The 15,659-nt window shown below is 38.5% G+C and overlaps 1 long non-coding RNA gene across 1 annotated transcript in view; it reads left to right on the top strand.

Moving 5' to 3' along the window:
* LOC136314629 (uncharacterized) overlaps positions 1–2,776 on the top strand; it is a 352,194-nt gene extending 349,418 nt beyond the window's left edge. The window contains exon 4 of the long non-coding RNA XR_010727342.1: positions 2,396–2,776. This is a non-coding gene — a long non-coding RNA (uncharacterized lncRNA). The remainder of the gene's footprint in view (positions 1–2,395) is intronic.
* Positions 2,777–15,659: the final 12,883 nt, after the last annotated feature.

Raw genomic sequence — 15,659 nt, 5'->3', positions numbered from 1 at the left:
ATAAAACCTGGCATATTGAGAGGTAGGATGATGTCCAAGGGGCAGAGCTATGATTTAAACCCAGGCAATCTGGTTCTAGTAGCAGGCTTTTAATAACTGGCCTTTATGGTGGCCTTGAGATACTATTTCTGCTTCGGGCCAATGGATTCACACTCAGGGCTTGCCATTCATTGAGCTCCAGAATTTGTGGAATTTACTCAATATTCTTAAGAGGGCCAAGGTAAACCACTGAAGTTAACAGCCATCCTACCTTATAATCTAAATGTCTCTTTCCATTTCTAGTGTCAAAGAATTCTAAGTGCTGAGCATCCCCAAAACGTCCTTTGTAAGAGACCCAGCAATTTCATCCTCCTGAATAACATGACCTCAATTAGGAGCTGTTAAGACTAGAAGCTCCACCCTGGCTGATTGGCTCAGTGGCAGAGTGTCGGTCTGACATGTGGAAGTCCTGGGTTCAATATCTGGTCAGGGCACACAGAAGAAGCGACCATCTGCTTCTCCAACCCTCCCCTCCCACTTCCCCTCCCACAGCCATGGCTTGAATAAGCAACTTGGCCCCAGGAGCTGAGGATGACTCTATGACCTTGCCTCTGGTGCTAAAATAGCTTGGTTGCAAAGCAACAGAGCAGCAGCACCAGATGGGCAGAACATCAGCCCCAAACCAGGATTGCCAGGTGGATACTGGTCAGAGCACATGTGGGAGTCTGTCTCTCCACCTGTCTCTCATGTGATAAAAAGAAGGAAAAAAAAGATTAGAATCTTCATAACAGCAGAACCCACATTAGCGTTGTTCCACTCTGTATACCTCTAGTGCAGGGATCCCCAAACTTTTTACACAGGGGGCCAGTTCACTGTCCCTCAGACTGTTGGAGGGCTGAACTATAAAAAAAAAAACTATGAACAAATCCCTATGCACACTGCACATATCTTATTTTAAAGTAAAAAAACAAAACGGGAACAAATACAATATTTAAAATAAAGAACAAGTAAATTTAAATCAACAAACTGACCAGTATTTCAATGTGAACTATGCTCCTCTCACTGACCACCAATGAAAGAGGTGCCCCTTCTGGAAGTGCGGCGGGGGCCAGATAAATGTCCTCAGGGGGCCGCATGTAGCCCACGGGCCGTATTTTGGGGACCCCTGCTCTAGTGCATACATCAGCATCTGACACATAATAGTAAGTTAGGATTTGACTCACTAATGGATGGCTGAATGGATGAACAAGTGGATGATAGTTGTATGGATCAGCTGATGGAGAGATGGATGCTATTCTTATATAAAAAAAAAAAAGCATATACTGTTGACAGTAAGGACCAGAGGACCAGATATAAAATATTTTTCTGATAATTGATGACTGTATCTCTTACATTTCATTAGATTATAGTTTTCTGCCATAATTATATTTTTCTTGTTGGATATGTCATTCCCAATAGCTGCATTAAAGTCCAAATCTTTTTATATGAAATAGGTAAAATTTTGGAAACACAGGCTTAGGACAACATTAATCAATTTTTGCAAAAGAAGCAAGAAAATCATTTATTCATTATTCAACAAATATTTATTGAGCACCAGTTGCCCTTCTGGAGCTTAAAACATAGCTGGTAACAAAACAGAAAGGCTTGGCTCTCCTGGTGAGTACATTCTAATAGGGAAGACAGACAAAAACAAACACTCCCACTGTGCAATGGATCGAGTTAAGTGCCATGAAGAAAAGTTAAGCAGGGTGAGGATTATAAGAATGATGGTGGGGGCCCTGGCCGGTTGGCTCAGCGGTAGAGCGTCGGCCTGGCGTGCGGGGGACCCGGGTTCGATTCCAGGACAGGGCACATAGGAGAAGCGCCCATTTGCTTCTCCACCCCCCCCCACTCCTTCCTCTCTGTCTCTCTCTTCCCCTCCCGCAGCCAAGGCTCCATTGGAGCAAAGATGGCCCGGGTGCTGGGGATGGCTCCTTGGCCTCTGCCCCAGGCGCTAGAGTGGCTCTGGTCGCGGCAGAGCGACGCCCCCTGGTGGGCCGAGCGTCGCCCCTGGTGGGCGTGCCGGGTGGATCCCAGTCAGGCGCATGCGGGAGTCGGTCTAACTGTCTCTCCCCGTTTCCAGCTTCAGAAAAATACAAAAAAACAAAACAAAACAAACAAACAAAAAAAGAATGATGGTGGGTAGAGATTGCTGTTTAACTTCAGATAGACTTGTCGTGAAATTGTATGTAACTTTCATTCTATATTAGAATGTCAGTATTTAAGAAAAGTGAAATAGTGAGCATGGGGAGCAACTAGGAATTAAGACATTAATATTAGAGATTTTTCACGTAACTTGGTTAAGGGGAGAATATTTTTGACTTGTGAAACATATATATATATATATATATATATATATCTTTTTTTTTTCTTACAGGATTAGCAACTCTGGGCTTTTAAATTGGTAGCATTTTCCAGCATCAAACTGAAAAAAAAGAAAAGAAAAAGACATCTATAATCAACATAGCAAAATGAGAGGTGGATAAGCCATGTTGGGAAGAAGCAAGATCATCGGTTGAACTGTCTTGCCTTTGGTCTCCAGAACACAGCTCAGACTGACGTCTTGCTCTGAACTTACCTCTCAAACTTTGGTTCCAGACCTGGAGGGATGTGTTCCCACCCCAGAGCACCTTCCATTCTATGAGGCCTGAAACATGACCACCAGTAGCCACGCATGCCCTGTCCCAGCAGTAAATGGACACATGACTCACTATCCAGCCGCACCCTACCCGTTGCTCTTCCCGCCAGTCATTGGAGGACTTTCCCTGCCTCCTCTCCATGGCCTTCATGGGCACCCTCCCCCGAGTGGATGCAGCACCCCGTCACCTGCAAGTAAGTACCACTGGGATCTGCTCTCTTTTCTCTTGGTTGATTCACTTAATGGGCCTGAGAAAACAGGATGGTTCATATCCGGGGTGAGTCTTTATTCCATTGGAGGTTGGTCTCTCTTGTCCAGAATTGTACCTTTAGTGCTGTTAGCAGAAATCTGAAACCAGACAAATGGTGAATTTTAGAATTTGGTTCATTCGAAACCAGACTGACATTTTGCTCCATTTTATAAAATGTACATACAAAAATAATCAGCATTTTTGACCAATATACCTGAAGAAATTGACCACTTGTAATGTGAACAGTGAATTAGTAGCTGGTACCATACAAATCATTCATGATAATTCTGGATTGAATGTCAATTTTGGTTGTGAAGTTCCCTTGGATTCTTTTACTCATTTCCGAAGGACGGATAATATCCATAATTGTTCTCAACTTCCCAGGGAACTTTGTTAGCAATTCATATCATATAAGTTTGTTAAATACCCTTGACCACTTTTGATTCCACTAAGCTATTTCTTACTTATGATCTTCTCTAAAGTGTTGGGTATAAAATACAATAGAATAAAAATAGAGTGAAAATTCTTCAGGCTGAACACTTTGATGTTGGCTTACTTCAAACCCTGGCTCACACATTGTTATATTATTTTTAGCTGCAGACAAAGCACATGAAAGCCGCTCAGATGAAAATTATTAAATGAAGCCATGGCTACTGCTATGCAGTCTGTTGGTTGGCCCTTGAATAGGAGAGGGCCTTTGTTACAGCATGTGGTTTAGAAAGACCCAGGAACAAGGGCAAGGTCTTAAAAGTTATACACAGACTTTTTCTTCAAGCTATAAATAAACTTTAAGTTTTATTCATGTCCTGAGGTTAATTAGGGAGGTAACCAGATACTATAAAGTCTCAGTAACTAGCACAACACAGGCTTGGGTGGAAAAGCCAGCTAATCTGGAATTTAAAGGGAAAAAACATGTTGGGGAATGACGGCATAAAGGGGGTCATGTCATCGAACTATGGTTTTTGCTGGTGTTTCTTTCATCATCTGTACGTGTCTAGATTATCCTGCCCTGCAACAAGGTTCTTTTAGAATCATGTATTAGAAAAGCTCAAAAACTTCTGCCTCGAAGGGGAGTAAGAGCAATTTCCATTGTGGCTACTGAAGTGACACCACTCCTTAGTCTTCCTTCCATTCACTTCTGACTCTCTGGTCACGTGTCCTCCTAGATTAGAATCTGAACTCTGTATATTTCACCACTTTTTTTCTTATAGGACACGTGTCCCCCATTCCCACGTACAAAGATGTCCTTGACCGTGTATATCGAGTATTTAACCTCTGAGTATTTCTTTCATCTACTATAAAATATTTTTCTTTAAAGAATAGTCTTCTTTAATCATTACAGTCAAGTAGTTTAAGGAGGAAAGACGGTATAACTTAGAAAGGAAAGTTTTACCATAAAGGGATGAAATCAGATCATCTCCAAGGCCTTTACAACTCTAGCAGGCATTACATAGCCCAGAACTTGTCCTGGTCTCCAAGCCATTTGCAAGCAAACAACCCATTTTTTTTCTTCTTGCTTTGACCACTCGTCACCATTCAGAACTCAGAGGGAAAGACAGGGCCAGTTTCAGAACTGCTCCCTACCTGAGGGAACCATCTACCCTGAGAGGGGGAAAAAAAATGGTTCTCAGGAAAAAGGTGAACCTAAAGCATCTTCTATGTACGTACATTCTTCTCTCTGTATCCTGACTTAATTTGTGTATCATGGAGTCTCTATAAGCCTAGAAATCAGGAAGCACATAAGAAAAGAGAGTTAAAATAAGTTTAAAAATACGCTGCCATGTATCAAAAACCTCCTGGGTAGTCCATGGAACATATAATGTATCATTCTTAATTTTTCTTTTTTTTTTCCATTCTCATTTTTTTTTATAACAGCCTTCTAATCTTGCTTCCAGGCCATGAGCAGCAGTCCCATTTTATAGGTGAAGACCATGAGGCTAAGAGAAAGTAAAGAGCTTACATGACTAGTTAATGTTCAAGCCAAATCCCAAGTTCAAATCTTGAATTCACAAAGTACATGTCTTTCCCTGTGTGTTGGGTAGTGAGGTTAACTTAACCTCTCAGATTAATTGCACAGGCCCGCATGGGTATTTCTTTCCCATGATGCTTCAGGATGTCCTTGGAGATGAAGGTCATTGAAAGGACCTCACAACCTCTTTAGTTTCACCAACTACCATGGAAGCAGCTATCACCTTTCATCACAAGGGGGAGGTTAGGGTGGACACCCTAGCCAGGGAGTCACTTCAGATGCCTCTGCTTAATTCTACCCTATGGGCAGAGAGAGCTTGTCACCTCCAGGAAAATGTGACTTCCAACCAGAGGAAAGCCTACTATGCGATGCCAGGGAACACTCTAAATTTAATGTTGTGAGCGCTGTGAAAGTTGGACAACTGTCCGTCTGTCTCTCTTTATGTTCCTTTCATGGCTGCTTGTTCTGTTTTATGGCCACACATGTGCTTTTTTATAGGTTGTTGTAAGCTGGAAAATATTGTTAAGAGTTTTGGCTTTAAAGCCACTCTCAAAATGATCTCAGTTTAACTTCAGCATCTTAAAATGAGAGCTCTTTTTCACTGCTTCTTTAATGTTCAGAAAATGCTCTCCTGTCAAAATCACAAAATGGAGTATTTGCTTTAAAAAGGTACAGCCTTCTGGAGAGACAGACTGTGAGTCTCAGAATTACCAACGACAGGACATAAAATGAGTCTTATTTCTATATCACGTCTTACACTAAGAGGAGCCTTGTTACCCAACTTGTCTAAAGCAGCGTTGTGTGACCAGATTGGACTCTTACTGCATGTTAAGGACAATTGGCCCAAAGGTGTTAATCCTTTTTTAAATATATGATACATGCAGATTGATGGTAACTAAAACCAACTTGTTCTTATTACCCATCACCCTTTGCCCTATGGTCTCATCTTCCTTCTACTGTGAGTTATATTTGTCCTTAAACACACACAATGACTGCACTGAACAGAGATTACATCTAATTTTAAGATGTCTGGAGCTTAGTATATTGCTGGTATTTGGTGAATATCAAATGTGTGTGTGTCTGTGTATATGTGTTGTGAGCGTGTGTGTGTGTGTGTGTGCGCGCGCGCGCGCCGGTCCACCAGAAATTCCCATGCAGGTCTGTGAAAGAGTGGTTAACTCTAATGTTATATGAGAATATATATGGATCCTTCCCATGTTTAAGCCAAAGAAAAATAAGGTAAAAGAAACTTGTTAGCAATTTAAATAAGTTGACCCATGACAATGTGGCCCACTTCATCCACCTTTGGTCTTGGGTACTTTGAAGTTCTAAGGCTTAGGGAGGTAAATGCTTTTACCTGAATGTTTTAGAAATAGGTTTATATTTTTGGGATGATTGAGAGTTTTAGTGGTCTTGCATAGACCTATAGCTATATGGGTATTATATAAGAGTTCATTTCTTAAAGGTGGAAAGTATTGATTATTTGTGTATTTTTGCCTCTCTTCCCCCCAAATAAAGGAATCTTTGTGTCTTCTCCTTAACATTTCTACAATTTCCCCAGACTCTCTGGTTGACTACAGTGTATAATTGTCTGAATAGTTCTAGTGAGGAGCTGGACTCATTCTGTTTGTTGAACTTTATCCCAAAGGGATCAAAAATATGTGAACATGAATTAGAAACAAAAAGATTATTGTTCAATTTTATCAAATTAACTACAATGCCCAGAGGAGAATCTCAACTCTGGAAGTATGTTCTTAAATAGAAAGAGGCTTTCAGACCACAGAGAATATCATAAAAACAGGAATGGACTTATCTCTAAGTTATCCTGCCGATGATTATTCCTAGGAAGATCATGTTTGGAAGACTGTACAAAAAAAAAAAGAAGGAGAACAGAAAAAAGAGAGTGATAGTGTAGAGCTCATATTAGAATTCCTTTTGATATTTTACTTTTTAGATAGTTAAATTAAACAGAAACATTAAATAAAACATTTTGACCTTATGATAATTGAACCTGTGAAAATTGGAATTAATATTAACAATTGGCTATGATATATGAGAACTTCGATGTGTTCCAAATTTCTGTCTCGATGAAGTCATCAATCTACAGCTCCTACATATTTCATATGGTCTATATTTCCCCTAATGAAGAAAAGCCCATTTAGATGAACTAGAATGATGGGAGATTAACCTCTGTACAGATAGATAGATATGACAGGTGGAATTGCCACCAGGTGGCCACCCTCTGGGCCATCTTCAGGGTGTATCTCAGCCAGTCCCTCAGAAGTTCTAGAGATTTATGCTGTGTCATTAAAGTGATAGAGCTCCCTCGTCCACCTTTGTGTCTCTGTTTTTCTACTCTGGCTGCCTCTGATCATTTGAATGATTCTTAGTACTTTTAAACTGGAAAGAGAGAAGGGGAGAGAAAGGAAGAGGGAGAGGGAAACATGGAGGGAAAGAATGAAAGACTGACAGATAAGAAAAAGAGAGAAAGACTAATTTTATTCTTTGAACTCCAGGCCACCTTCAAGAACTTGAGACCACCAGGTCAATCAATGGCCAGGTGGTATTAACTGTCTTGTTTTCTTTTTTTTTTTAACTTTGCCACAAGAGTAAGTATTAAAAGTAGTTACCATTTATTTAGTGCACAACATGTGTTATCTGACTGCCAACTGAAAAAGAGAAACAAAGACCCAGGTACCTGACGTTCGTGAGACTGCTCAGACAAAATGGTGAGATTGGGTTGGAACTCTTCTTTCTCTAACCAAAGCCGATATTTTTGTGGATATTAAGTCAATGAAAAGAGTTTAAAAACAGTATCTGTCTGCAAGGATTTTCCCTCTTGGGAAATCATAATTATAGAAAACCATCTAGATCTAAACCCCGATTGCTCTTTGCCCTCCAAGGCCTTGCTCTTGTAAAGCTTGTAACATCCCCTTCCACCCTCACACCCACTGTACATGCTGGCTTTATTATTCCATGTTCGATTCTGCTGTCTTTAGTTGTTTTCATAACTTTTCTCTTCTGCTCCTCTGTTAAACTGATGCCTGGCACACATCAGAAACTCACTGAAGATATGTGAATCAATGGTTCCCACTGGTCAGGGACTTCATAAATTTGTGGATATGCTTTCGAAAGTCACAGTGAGGGAGCTCTATAGGCATTTAGTGGGCAGGGACTAGGAGGCTGACTGTCTGGCACTGTGTATAGTAGTTGCAAATAATAAAGAATTGCCTCATATCCTTGTGACTTTTCAACATCTCACCAGACGTTTTGTTAAGAGCTCCCCAAGAATAAATTATGATGAACTAAACCTAAACCATAATCCATTTTACTTATATGTGCAAAATATTGTGCACTTTTACTATACCCTGACTTATTTAGGGCTGTAATTGCTGTGTAAATCAAGTGTAGGCCGATATTTTATTTGGAACATTTCTAAGAGTCATGTACCATTTCAGAAAATCATGTCACTGATGACAGTGCTGTTCTTGGGATTTGAGTCACCAATACCACACATTTTTATCAACCTGTACTTGTAGCTAAAATACTCCTATAATTCTGCATACAGGGGCAAGAATCTCACACTTTTTTTTTATGCTTGAGCATTTACACACTGAAATAACTATTACTTTATCATAAACTGCTTTGTTTGAATTCATTCTTGATATTGTAGTCAGGGAATTATATTAACTTTAAAATTACACGTGTAGGTGGATTATATATATTATCTATTACTTTCACTTTGAAAGAGTAAAGCAGATGTTACAGAATATGTTACTTAAAAAGCATGGATTCCAAAATGTAAAGATTACTGGAATGAATGAATAGATGGAGGAATAAATGAATGAATCAGTGAAAAATGACTAACAGGGTCAAGTAAACTGCTTAGAAATTAAATGATCTAGCTGTTCAGAGGAGAAGAAAGGAAGTTTATTAAGTGAAATGCACAAGAAGAAGTTTACAGAATCAAATCCAATTATGCCAGGCATGGGACAGGGGCATGGCATTGGGAAAAGCCATATGCAGAAGACCAGTGGAGAGTAGGAAACTGTTTGTTTTCCATCTTTGATGGCATGTGGGGTTGGTAAGAAGCCTTTCAGCATTTGCCTCCATTTCTTGATGTGATGTGTAAACAGGGTCCCCAAGGTGTACTAAAGGGCATCAAATATATTATTATTCCTTAACTCACTCTTCCATTATTTATTTAACACTTATGTGTTAAGTATTGCAGTAGGTACCCCAGAGTCTTTCTGGTGATTTGCTGGGTAAATTTCTAAGAGTGATAGGTTCTCACTCGTGCATCATGTCAGATTCTACCTTTAAGGAGATATTGTTTCGGACTGTTATGGGTCAAATTGTGTCTCCCCTCAAAAATAATATTGATGTCCTAACCCCCAGTATCTATGGCTGTAACTTTACTTAGGAATAGGATCTTCTCGGATGATCAGGTTAAGGTGAGGTCAAACGGGGAAATTTGGACATGGAGTTAGAGATACAAGGATAATCCCAATGTAAAGATTGGAGTTACACTGGTACAAGACAAAGAACACCAAAGATTGCCAGCAAACCACAAGAAGCTAGGGAAGAGGCATGGAGGAGAATCTCCCTCATAGCCTCGGAAGAACCCAACCCTACCAGACCTTGATTTTAAACTTTTAGTCTCCAAAATAGCTGTGGTACTTTGTTATAGCAGCCCTATGAAACTAATGGGAACTATAACTAGGAACTATGATGTATACCCTTCCTACCACTGAAGAAGGAAGATCTATGCTTCTGATCTTTTGCCTCTCTAGAAGTATCTGGTTACTCACCTACTTTCTCCTAATTTTATCCACCCGGTCACTTCTCTTTCTGCATTATGTGGCTCCCTTGGTGTGCACAACTGAACAATATTTTAGGAAATCCTTCTTTTCCACCACAGTCATTCAATCTCTCTCAATTCTGGTAGCTACAAATTCAGAGTCATGCATCACAATGTCTATAATGTTTTTAAAGAATTTTTCTTCATTCCTCTGGCTTTTTTTTTTTTTTTTTTTGGTATTGTCCTGGAATGTTAACTCTCACCCATTTCTTGACTTCCACATGTCTTCTTTAATATTCATTTTGCTCTTAATTTTGAAGCTTTTGCCTCAATACTCTTCAGGACTTCCCATCACTGTCGTATTGGAGCCTGTGAGATTCGCCAAAAGAATTATTGATCTTATGAGTTTGTTTCCAGTTCCAGTCTGTGAAAAGATATCGGTGGCAGCGATCTTATCGTTGTAATGATTGGTTATTATCTCAAACATCTCTTCGTTGGCTTCTCTGGCAGCCCCCTCACCCTTCCTCCAGTGCTTTGATCTTTCTCCTTTTTTACTTAGAACTGTTTTGCCACACAATTCATTCCCTACTCTGTTTATGTGCAGGTCTTTATTTACATCCACTCCCCACCTTAGTTCTCCATATCTGGGGTTTGTTAGTTCCTTATGACCAAAATTCTTTTAAAAAGTTTTGAGGCTAACAAAGTTTACACATCATGTAAACTGTACTTAAGGATTCTCAGCCTCCCTAAACCCTCCCCTGATTAACTTTGCCTTCAGTGAAGTGGGCACCCGAGCCACTGTCTTCTTCTGTAATAAGACAAATCAAATTTAATAATGCGAAAATCTACACACAGAGAGTTAAGAAAATGACCACTTTTTTAATGAGAATGCATATTATTAATTTAGTGCTATTTTTCCAAATGCTCATAAGCTTTGCAAATGTTTATAAACAAAGTAAAAGTTGCTGGGTGTTTGGGGAACAAGAACAGTGGTTATCTGCGGTCCTGTCGGCACTGATGGCAGCAGTATGTTATTTAGCCATTATTTTGTGGTGAATCCTGAAATGTGATTTAGTGACAGGTACCGTTCAGGGGACTGCCCCTAACCTTGGGGGGCTTACAGTCAAAGACAGACATACTATTAGGAAAGGTTTCATCTTGTTGAACCAAAAAAATGGTGTTAATGCAGATCATTTGGGGAGGAGGGTGCAGGAGAGCAGGATGTTAGAAATGGGACAAGAGAGATGGCACTTTCCAGAACCCAATCTGTGTCCCTGAATAAGTTCCTTTTCTTACCTCTATGTGTTTTGGCTTCCTCCCCTATAAAATATATAATAATAATACTGGTACCTTGAAAGAGTTGTGAGGAAATTTTTAACTGATCCATGTGAACTATTATAACATAATAGTTATAATAGTTATAACATAATAGCCCTAATGATAAAAACTCAGTCCATAATAACATTCATGGTTATTTTTATCTGTGGTCTGCAGTCAGACCCTGTCCACTTGTAAGCAGAAACCTTAGTTGTCACAGGACTGTCATTCTGTCAACAAGTCATTCTAATGATTGTTTTGAAAATGTACTGGTTGTCCTACACATATATGTACTTTACCATATTTCTTAAAGTCTATTTTAGACAAGTGGGAGTTTTCACTTCACAGAGTTTCTACTCTGCCAAGACTTTTCTTTAAACTTCAAAATTTCTAGGCAGTACTTTTGAGTTTGGGGATTGAAAAGGACTTTTTTTTTTTATGGGTATCCATGGCTAATGGATGATCTTGCGTTTATCACAAAGAGTTCATATCCGAGAAATACATGTGTGGTTGAAGTTATCTTTGGAAGATGAGCTTTCTTCAGCAACAAGGAACTTAGGCAAAGACTGAGCCATCCTTTCCTCCTAGGACCTGCCAGCTCTGCAAGTCACTTTGTCTCTATAAACCATCTCTAACAATGCTAGATTTAATTTCAGCAAAGTTTATATATAATAAGGCACATTTTCCAAACATGATGGTTTTGCTTCTGTTAATAGAAAGCAAATCTAATGTCAACTACTTAATGATTATGAAGTTGGCCAATACACAAAAAGACACCAAAAGCAAAAAATGAATGGCATTTCACCGAAGTAAATAGAATTCTGATAAGGACTGCATGATTAAACATGATTAAAAGAAAAACTACACTTCAGTATATTTAGTAAACCTTTTATATAAGAGTTGTTTGATGAAATATTTGACAAAATAGGGATTTCCTTGAGTTCTGATGGAAATCTCTGAGATAGGAAATAACCCTTACACCATACTTGACTCCTGCCCTGATTTCCTGTAGATAATTTCAAGATTTCTTTTACCTTCTACAACAAATCTTTTTCCAGAACCAAAGCCAAAATAACAAATCAAAGGATGCATATGCCACTATTGATAATATTGTTTGGTTCAATTCTAAACCTCCTAATAGGTTTAAGTATATACATATTGCTGCAAAGGTTAACATCATCTTTAGTACTTGCCACAATCTTTTACTTTCCACTTTGAGAACAGAAAAGAGGCCTGTGTCTAGTACTAGGAAATATTTTGGAGTAATGGAAAAAAGACAAAGGCTCCAGAAATCCAGCGATCCAGCATTCACATTGCAAACACAATAGACAAAGACAGAATATATAAGAATATATAAAGGATATGTAAAGAACTTTTACAAATCAAAAGACAAAATAAATCATGCAAACCAAAAATAGACAATAGATTTCATTTTACTAAAAAAAAAAATCAATTGTCACATACAACCTCACATTAATAATTAAGGAAATGCAAAACAAGATTACTATGCAACCATATCCACGCATGCTGCAGATGGCTTTTCCAGTCTACCTGAATCATTACCAGCTAGAAGCAGCGGTCATTGGGACTTGGACATGAGCTGCAAAGTATATAGAATGGTGACAACAATTTCAGTGCCATGAGGACTTTTCCTGGATGTGGACTTTTCCTGGACTCCTGCTCCCTTGTGACAGCTCCTAACAGACTGAACTGTGGTTGGGTTGCATTTTTCAGGGCTTTGGCATGGTGATGGGGCCAACTTGGACTTGGTGAACATGTTAAGGACACTATTCTTTTATGGATTCTTGCTGTATTGGCCAAGAGTTTGCTTAAAGGCTTTTAATCACTGTAAAAAAAATAGAAGACTGGATAAAGAAGATGGGGCACATATACACCATGGTATACTATTCAGCTAGAAGAAATGATGACATCGGATCACTTACAGCAGAATGGTGGAATCTTGATAACATTATGCGGAGTGAAATAAGTGAATCAGAAAAAAACAAGAACTGCAGGATTCCATACATTGGTGGGACATAAAAATGAGACTAAGAGACATGGACAGGAGTGGGGTGGTTACAGGGGGTGGGGGGAGGGAAGGAGGGAGAGGGGGAGGGGGAGGGGTACAAAGAAAACTGGATAGAGGATGACGGAGGACAATCTCTCTTTGGGTGATGGGTATGCAACAGAACTAAATGACAAGATAAACTGGAAATGTTTTCTTTGAATATATGTATCCTGATTTATTGATGTCACCCCATTAAAATAAAAATTTATTTATAAAAAAAAGATTACTATGCAAAGACATTTTATATCAAAGTTGCAAAAATTAAGTAAAGCATTGCTCTGATATGCCAAAATTGTAGGTTAAATCCTGGTCAGGAATCAACCAATGAATGCATAAATAGAGCAATAAATAAATGTTTCTCTCTCTCTCTCTCTCTCTCTCTCTCTCTCTCTCTTTTCCCTCTTCCTCTCCTTCCCTCTGTCTTTAAAATCAATAAATAAAAATGTTTAAAAAGTGTGATATAAATACTAAGTATTGGGGAGAACAGTGTAAATTACGATAATCACCTTGAAAATGGCTTAGTATTAACCTGTCAGATTGAATATTCAGATTTCCTATGACCAAGCAATTTGTCTTCTAGCTTATCCTAGAAGAACCTTTTTAATATGAATACCAGGATCCATGTTTAAGAATGTTCATGAAGCACTGTTTATAAATTATAAGAAAAAAAATAGATCCCATCCAAATATCCATGAGCAGATGAATGCAAAATTAAATCATGACATCGACACTAAATACAATAGTATTCATCATTGAAGGTATTATAGGCAACAATGTGGATAGATCATAGGAACACCATGTTGAGAAAAACAAATTCTTCAAGACTATATAGCAGATGGTACCATTTTCATAAATCTAAAAGAAACATTGTTTAGAAAAATAAACATTAAAAAATCAAAAGAATAATAAAGACCACATTCAAGGTAATAAATATCTCCTAGGGGTTGAAGGAGATAGGCAAGTACATGAGATAGGGAAAGAGCATGTGGCAGGATGCAGCAGAAATGTTAGTGTGTTCTTTTTCTTTTTTAACAGAGACAGAGAGAGGGACAGACAGGGACAGACAGACAGGAAGGGAGAGAGATGAGAAGCATCAGTTCTTTGTTGCAGCACTTTAGTTGTTCATTGATTGCTTTCTCATATGTGCCTTGAACTGTGGGGCTACAGCAGACTGAGTGACCCCTTGCTCAAGCCAGTGACCTTGGGCTCAAGCCAGCATCCTTTGGGCTCACGTCTATGACCATGGGATCATGTCTACCATCCCACATTCAAGCCAGTGACCCCGTGCTCAAGCTGGATGAGCCCACCCTCAAGTAGTGATCTCAGGGTTTCAAACCTGGGTCCTCTGCATCCTGGTCCGATGCTCTATTCACTGTGTCACTGCCTGATCAGGCTAGAGTTCTGATTCTTTAATATTCCTTTACTAATATATTTTATTTAATATGCATGCCTGTTACATTTTTTTTGTAGTTGTTAAGTGTACATAAAAAAAGTAGTAAAAGCTTTTTATTCATGTGTTAGAAATAGAAAGGAGAAAGAAAAAGTAGAGAAAAAATGACAATAGCCTGGAACAGAAAATTAACACCTTGAAAAAACAAAAGAAAGACAAATGGCCAATAAAAAATTTTAGCCTTAAAAGTAACTGTACAAATGCAAATTTTAAAATGAAATGCAAATTAAGATTTTATTTCTTGCTCATGAGAATACAAAGATTTAAAAGAAAGATACCATTGTCTTTCAGGTGATAGAGAAATAAATACTCATATACAGCCTTGATTGTGAGAATGAAAATGGATAGATCCATTCTATGGAATAATTTTACAGTGAATTACAAAGGCTTTAAAATATTCACAATGATGGTTTTGCATTTTTGCTCCTATGAATTTATTCCTAAGAAGTAAATGTTTCAGTGTGCTTGGGAGTGCACAGATATTAGCACAGACTTGTTTATAATTAAAATAAAAATAAAAAACCTGGAGACAACCTCCCTGGCTAATAAAAGGAAATTGAATAAAATATAGAGAGAATGGAAATCATAAGCAATCCTTTAAAATTCTGACATGAAAATGTTCAATGGGAAAAAATAAGTTATAATATATGATATATCAAATTTAGTTTTAAGTATTAAGAATACCTATTATTCTTTTTTAACAGATATATACTGTATATGTTTGGGGTGTTTATTTGGGTTTAGGACAAAGTCTGGGGAGCATATTAATAGTATTTATTTCTAGGTCTCAGCATTAACCGAAATGTTTTATTTATTTTTATTCAGTGATCATGACTGTCTTGTTCACTGTGGTATCCTCATCACTAAGAGCTTGGCACATAGTAGGTGCTCACTAAATGTTTGTTATATGAATAAATGTACGAGATAACTTGTGGAACTAGTTAAAATAAAAGAAGGGAGTCCTTTTTATTGAATTAATTTGATTGTATTCAACTTAAATATCTTACCTAAATCAGAATCTGTGCCTTCCAAGAGCTAAGTGTCACATTAAAAGTATTCATGTCTAGGCCCTGGCCGGTTGGCTCAGCGGTAGAGCGTCGGCCTAGCGTGCGGAGGACCCGGGTTCGATTCCCGGCCAGGGCACACAG

This window comes from Saccopteryx bilineata, chromosome 10 (genome assembly GCF_036850765.1).
Source record: "Saccopteryx bilineata isolate mSacBil1 chromosome 10, mSacBil1_pri_phased_curated, whole genome shotgun sequence".
NCBI classification, from domain to species: Eukaryota; Metazoa; Chordata; class Mammalia; order Chiroptera; family Emballonuridae; genus Saccopteryx; species Saccopteryx bilineata.
The sequence above is the reverse complement of the archived record's forward strand: the minus strand, read 5'-3'. Positions and strand labels throughout refer to the sequence as shown.